The sequence below is a fragment of the Elephantulus edwardii genome, unplaced genomic scaffold (assembly GCF_000299155.1).
Source record: "Elephantulus edwardii isolate Elephantulus edwardi_28Jun2011 unplaced genomic scaffold, EleEdw1.0 scaffold00424, whole genome shotgun sequence".
Taxonomy (NCBI): Eukaryota; Metazoa; Chordata; class Mammalia; order Macroscelidea; family Macroscelididae; genus Elephantulus; species Elephantulus edwardii.
The window spans coordinates 193,500-199,790 of NW_006400174.1; the positions used below are offsets into that span (position 1 = coordinate 193,500).

At 42.6% G+C, this 6,291-nt stretch overlaps 1 pseudogene; it reads right to left on the minus strand.

Annotated features, from left to right (window-relative positions):
* Window positions 1–4,087: 4,087 nt before the first annotated feature.
* Window positions 4,088–6,291, minus strand: part of LOC102853594 — a 60,332-nt pseudogene continuing 58,128 nt past the window's right edge.

Below are 6,291 nucleotides of genomic sequence, written 5' to 3' on the forward strand. Positions count from 1 at the left end.
TGGGGAAAACACTGGGGTAGCAGAGGTTGGTGGGTGGGGAGTATCTTAAGGGATGGGAAGGGATCAATGAGGACTTGAAAGATGGGCTGATAAGGATAGATCAATGTTAATTATATAAAATATATGTGAATGACTATATAAAACACCATGTACAAGAATGAAACACAATGTATACGAATGATTATATGCAAACCAATGAAACAAAAAGAATATCCACTTTATATAGACATTATATATTCATTATATAGACAGAAAAGGAAGAAAAGACCTGCATAGATGTCAGAATAAACTCTGCATATTGTAGTAGAGTGTGAAGAAGCCAAAATACAGGAGGGAAAATGCTGAAGTAAAACTGCTTAACAGAAGACTAAACGGGGGTTCGAGAAGACATAGCAAATGTGCAGAACTGCTGACCTGGAGAATAAAGGGAAGACTTAATTCGGTATTTCTAAAGTTGAAAGAACTAAAAGTTCAAGCCTCAAGATGCAATACTGAGAGATGCTATGGGCAAAATCCTGATGATCCAGGAAGCATCAAAAGAAGATAAAAGGAATACACAGAGTCACCATACCAAAAAGAATTGGTTGACATTGAAAAATTCCAAGAAGTATCATTTGAACAAGTGTCAATGATAAGGAATGACAAAGTGCAAGCTGTATTGAAGGCATTAGCAAAAAAATAAGGCCCCAGAAATCAATGGAATACAAAATGACACATTTCGATTAACAAATGCAGACCAGATATCCTCAACAATCTATGCCACGCAATTTAGAGGACAACTGCTTGGTCGACTGACTGTAAGAGATCCATGATTTGCTCCCAATCCCAAGAAAGGTAATCCAACAGAATGTAAAAATTATCAAACAATATCATAATATCACATGCAAGCAAAATACTGAAGATCATCCAAATAACTACTAGAATAGTACCTTGACAAAGAACTGCCAGAAGATCAAGCTGGGTTTAGAAGAGGCCGGGGCACCAAGGATATCACTGCTGTTGTCAGGAGGATCCTGGATGAAAGTAAAGAACCAGAAGAATGTATATTTATGCTTATTGACTATGCAAAGGCATTTGACTGTGTGGATCATAACAAATTATGGCTAACTTTGAGAAGCATAAGAATCCCAGAATATGTAATCATGCTCATGCATAGCTTATACATAGTCTGAACAGAGCAAAAGAACACTGCATGGTTTAAAATCAAGAAAGCATTGTACTTATACAAAATCAAATATCAGGATTATCTTCTTTCTCTTTTTTCTTTTCAATCTATACACTGAGCAAATCATTAGTGAAGATGGACCCTATAAGAAGAATGTGGTCAAGATTAGAGGAAGACTCATCAACAACTTGCACTATGCATGTGACACAACCTTGCTTGCTGAAAGTGAGGACATGAAATGCTTGCTGCAGAAAATCAGAGATTATAGCTTCAATGGCAGTGAGCTTTAGTGGCCTAGTGGCAAGGAGCTGCACTGCAATCCCAAAGGAATGCAGTTCAAGGACACCTACTGCTCCACAAAAGGATGGGCAATCTCCTCCTGTGTCATTAACTGTCTCTGAAAACTTGCTGGAGGGTCAGCTATGGGTCAGTTCCAACTCTACAGTACACAACAACAGCTTCGATATGGATTGCATCTCAACAAAAATATTCAGCACTGGACCAATAGGCAAACTTGTGAAAGACGGAAAAAGACTTAAATTGTTAATAATTTCATCTTACTTGGAACCACAATAAACACCCTTGGTACCAGCATTCAGGAGATCAGGAGACATATTGCACAGGGAAACTCTGTTGTCAGGGACTTCTCCAAATTACTGGGGAGCAATGACATACATCTGAGGATTAAAGTGCACTTGATTCAGGCCATGCATGATCTTTTTAATCACTTGCTATACATCTGAGAGCTGAACATAAATAAGAGTGACAGAAAAAGAACAGGTTCACATCTAGGGAGACTACTCCGGTCACCTTCACCTAGACGCTCCTGCTGATCCAAATCCACATCCGCCCCCCCCCCCCACCTCCAGTCCCATAATAAATCTAAACAGAACATATCCCACTGGGAAAAAAAAAAACACAAAACAGGTATGTCTTGGAGAAAGTGCAATCAGAATGCTCCCTGGAGGCAAAGATAGCAATGCTTCGTCTCACATACTTTGCACATGTTGCCAGGAGAGGTTACTGCTTGGAAAAGACATCATGCTTGGAAAGGTGAAGAGTCAGCAAAACAGAGGAAAACCTTCAACGACAATGACTGCAGCAGTGGGCTCAAATTTGTCAGAGATGACAAGAGTAGCACAAGATAGGGTTCAGTTCTGATGTTAGGTATAGGTTTTGAACAAGTGCAATTAAGTATTCTGAAATGCCTGTTCTTCTCAATGTTAGCCATAATTTGTTATGCTCTGGTGACTTCGTGGTAAGGAACTGCCCTACCAACACAAAGGTATACAGTCCAAATCCATCAGCTCCTCCACTGAAAAAAGATGGGCAATATCCTACCATGTGATTGATTTACTGCCTCTGAAACCCCCTGGAGGGTTAGCTAGGGGTCAGTTCTAACTCAAGCAAGGTACACACAACGTGGGTTGACTGTATCCTACAGGACTGCGCTGAGTTAAGACCAACTCGAGGACAGAGGATTTCAGAATAGCACAAATTATTAACATGCTCAGCTGCTCATCAGTCAGACGTTTAAGTTCACCTAGAGACTACTCAATAAGGCCTGGCAATCTACTTATAAAGTATCAGCCACTATTAAAGCTCTTAGTCTGACACACTCTGAATCTGTCCTCCTGAAACATAAGTGATTAAAGACAAAAGGTTTTTCCTTTAGACTGCTAGGGAACTTAAAAATCAGGATGGACACATGAAAAGGTATGAGTCTATAAATGCTGGAAAACAGGCTTAAAGAGGACCATAAAAATTCAAAGAGAAATCCGTTAAGTTTTTAAACTTGAACGTGAAATAAACAAACATGGCTATGCAGTGCGTCATATGGAAAATGTAAGCTGACTTCAAATAAGGAGGTATCTTACCGTATTTAACAACTTTATTACTGGATATTGTGTTCTCTTCAGTTACCAATTAATTTGGGATACAATCTGAAAAATAAGTGTATCGAAACATTTAGGAGATTCTAAACAGACTATTAAATTCTTCTACAGTTAAATATAAACACATTAATAAGGAAAGCAAAACTGATCAAACAACAAAAGACACCATGTAAATCTGGGGCGTGATTAAAAAGCTTTTGGTAACTTATGCCAGTTTTTAAATGACCAATTCCAGTCGTTTTCATCGTTATAAGGAAACATGGCCAATGCAGCAATTACGAAGAAATCATTCACTGTATTAAAAATGGTTTGACATTTTGTCCGACTTTGTAAAACCACGGCAAGAAAAAGAACCCAAATTTTCTTATTAAGAGAATCTAAGTATTTTTTAAAAGCTGTGAGGAAGAAAGGAATAAATTAATCACTGACAGGCTATGGCAAATTAAAAAACTTTTCTGACTGGTGGCCTAGACGGCGGGGTTCGGGGGCAGCCGTGGGGAGCCGCGGACACAGTGGGCAGGGGTCGTCCGGCGGCGAGCACAAGGGCGAAGCCGTATCCAGGGCAGAAGGCGCCTTAACGAGGATCCGGGACAAGTGACAGCTGTGGGAACGTGCAAGTACGCGGGGACCCCAGCTCCAGCAAGAAAAACCCGGACTGAAAAAAAGGGGAAAGCAGATTTAAGGCAGAAACAACACTAACCCATAGGCGACTGCGTCGGCGAGCGAGCCACTTCCGGGGCAACCGGAACCGAATCGGAACTGACACATACGCCGTCCCACGGGGCGGAGCTTCGGGCAGTGAGGGGTGGGGCGGGCCTCTGAAGGCGGTACTTCAGCATGCTCTGTGAGGAGGCGGGGCACCTGATGTAGAATATCTCTGAGGGCGGGGCCCGGGCAGGGAGGGGCGGGGTTGGGCTATGCTAATAATTATCAGGAATTTGCAGGGGTGGGGCCGTAGGCTGTGGTTTCAGATCACGGGGGGTGGAGCGTTCGTGTGGGGGCGGGGCACTAGGTGGCGTGGGCTCTGTCAGGACTGTGTGGAAGGTGGGAAGGCGCCTTCAGGTCCCAAGGGTGGGCGTGTCTGGGGCGGGGCATCGGGAGGCGTGGTCTTTTGAGGGGGTGGCTCAGGTCGGAGGGGTGGAGCATGTCTCTGGAGGGTGGGCTTTGTCTACCATAGACAGAACTTGTACTTAGAAGAGCTGGAGTCAGCCAGGTCTGGGTCAGTGAAAGAAACATAGGTATTACTTCAAAACCTGCCACTCAACGAAATTTATTCTCTGCTTTTGACTGGGTTGAGTCTTTGAGGTACTAAGGACCACAGATGAGTCCCCACTGTTTTAAGTTTTCGTTTCAACAAATTTGAGTGAAAGGGAGAACTGGAGTATTTTCCCTTCTACTGTGTGGGAAACAGTTTATGTCTTGGAGAACGTACAGCCAGAGTGCTCCTTGGAGCATTGTTCAAGCTTTATCTCAAATACTTAAAGCATATTGTTAGAAGGGGCTTTTCCTTGTAAAGGGCCATCATGCTTGGAAACGTAGTCTGGGAAGGAGAGGAAGACCCTTAAGCCAAGTGGATTGACACAGTGACTGCTGCAATGTGCTCTAGTGTGTCAGGAAATGTGATAGGATAGGACAGGGTTCAGATCTGTTGTTCATTGATTGGGTCGCTATGGATCATACTCGACTCAACGGCACATAACATCAACAACAACGTGTGGGAAACAAGTCAAATAAAGAAGAGGGATTGCAACTCAGACCAAGGTCAGGGACTTCATGTGGACCTGTGGCTCGGTACTGGAAAATTTCTGGCTCCAGAATTGTTTTTGTTGATGCTAGATGCCATAGAGTCGACCACAACGTATAGCAAACCTATGAATAACAGATGTGAACCTTGCCCTATCCTGTGCCATTCTCTGACATAATTAAGCCCGTTGACACACACTGTGTCAATCAACCTTGTCAAGGGTCTTCCTCTCCTTTACTGATCTTTCCCAGTATGATGTATTACTCCAAGCACCAGCCTCTCCTAATAGCATGCCCAAAATGTGTGAGATGGAGTTTTACGATCTCTGCCGCTAGGGAGGAACCTGGTATCAATTTCTCCAAGACATACTGTTTGCTATTTTGGCAGTTAATTCAGTACTCTTTTCCAACACTACAGCTCAAAGGCATCAATTCTTCTATCATCCTTATTTATTGCCCAACTGTCAGATGCATAGCAAGCAAATGAAAAGACCATAACCTGGATCAGTCACACCTTAGTCTTCAAACTGATGTGGTTGTTCTTGAGTACTTTGAACATGTCCTTGACAACATTGTTTCCCAATGCCCCATGTCTTTTGATTTCTTGACTGCTGGTACCAAGGATATGGATTTCAATTGAAGACTGTATTCCCTTATCTTCTACAGCAAACATTTCAAGACCTTCTCACTTTCAGGCAAGAAGAGTTGACACATTTGTGTAATGCAGGTTGTTGATGAGTCCACATCCAATCCTGATACCATATTCTTCTTCATAAAATCTAGCTTCTCAAATTATTCGTTCAGCATAAAACTGAATAGAAATGGATAAAAGCCCTGATGCATACATTTCTCAATCTTAAACCATGCAGTGTTCTCTTGCTCTGTTCACACAACTGCTTCTTGGTCTAGGTATAGGTTTCACATGAGTATAATTAAATGTTCTGGGATACCCATTCTTCTCAATGCTACCCATAATTTGCTATGATTCACACAGTCAAATGCCTTTGTATAGTCAGTAAAACTTGGACAGATATCCTTCTGGTGTTCTCTGCCTTCAAGATCCATCTGATGTTAACAATTATATCCCTTAGTCCCATGGCTTCTCCTAAATCCATCTTAAATCTTTGGCAGTTCTCTGTAGATGTACTGTTATAGTGATTTAAAAATTTTAAAAGCTCTGGCGCTGGCTGAAAATCGCCTGTGACTTCATCCATAGCCACTGGTGAAAGTCAGCACCCAGAGCCATCAGGGGCTTTAAGCTCATTGCCCACTGCTGTGGTGTGGACAGCTGAAACCCAGGCCCCGACAGGCACCTGAATGGGTGGGAGGGGAAACCCCAGACTCTACTTCATGCTCTGCTGGAGAAGGAGGGGCAGTCTCCTGTACCAGTCAGATCCAATTTGACGGTACACACACACACACACACACACACACACACACACACACACACACTTTTTCTTCTTCTTTTTTAAAAAAAGACTACTTCAG